Consider the following 1,271-nt stretch of genomic DNA (forward strand, 5'->3'; position numbering starts at 1 on the left):
CAGCCAGACCGTACGCAAACTCATATCGACTTGAAAAAAATCACACACACTCCCCAAGACGAGCATAAAACGATGACAGGACGATCTGCCCGATGACGGCCCTCATTGTTTATAAAAAAAATTATTAACATTTATATACTATTTAGCAGCCAGGCCGTACGCAAAACCGTAGAAACCTTGCAGAAATCAGATTTACTCTATAAATCGAGTCTGAAACGATGACCTCGTCGATCGTGCCGGGGACAGGTGTAATTGTTACTAAAAAATATGAAGCAGCGTTTACAGACATTTGAGTACTCTAATCATACTCGTAATTCGTTGATATTTGTCCGCTCTCCGTTTTAACCAGAACCACGACGAGGACGTGGCGGACGCTGGTTCCGTTTTTTAGTTTTTTTTAGTTTTTTTAAGTTTTTAATTTTGTTGTTTTTAAAATTTTATATTTGTTGTCTGTTTAAAAAAATTTTTTGTTGAGTTTAAAAATTTTTTGAAATATTAAATCTTATATGAATTTAAAATTTCTTTTACTTTCTTTTTTATTTATATTCGCTGTTGAATTTTTGTTGTTATTATTTCTTTATTTGTGCGTTTGTTTTTGTTTTCTGGTCTGTGAAGTATCTGTTTGTAGTATTAAATGCAGAGATGCTGCGAATTCATATGTGCTCGTGAAGAAAAATGGAACAGTTTCGGACTTTTTCAAACATTTCATACTGAATTCTTCAATCATGTTTAATGTTTGTTGATTATTTGATAAAACCAAGTTTCTAAATGTAACTGTCTTTTTCTCTGTTCTTTTATCAGAGACAGAATTTGCAAGATACCTTGCTATACCTTTACGTGCGGCACTCATGTCTTGTTCAGAAAATCGAATGTAGGTGTCAGAAGCTATTATATATGCCCATGTGCATACGTGCACTCCACAATTTCCGCCTACATTATTATTCGTTATTTGCAAGGGTACATCTCGTGGGGTATGTAGTGTCCATTCCTTCCACGAAGTAATTTCGAGATGTTCTTGCATAAAATGACAAATGCCGTTTGAAATATTTTCGATCGGATTGCCATGTAACGAATCCAAATATATTATTGTTTTTCGTGAAACGACTATCACCAGAAGGGTCCAGTGAGCTGCATAATTTACTGGTATGTACCACACGGGGTAATCCCGCACTCCCTTTCGTGTTGCCCACTTACTATATTGTATCCTGTACTAATGGATCCTTGCGTCAATATAATTTCGCAAAATAGAGTGTCGAAACATAAAAGGTTAA

This window comes from Mycetomoellerius zeteki, unplaced genomic scaffold (genome assembly GCF_001594055.1).
Source record: "Mycetomoellerius zeteki isolate Tzet28-1 unplaced genomic scaffold, Tzet1.0 scaffold725, whole genome shotgun sequence".
Classification (NCBI taxonomy): Eukaryota; Metazoa; Arthropoda; class Insecta; order Hymenoptera; family Formicidae; genus Mycetomoellerius; species Mycetomoellerius zeteki.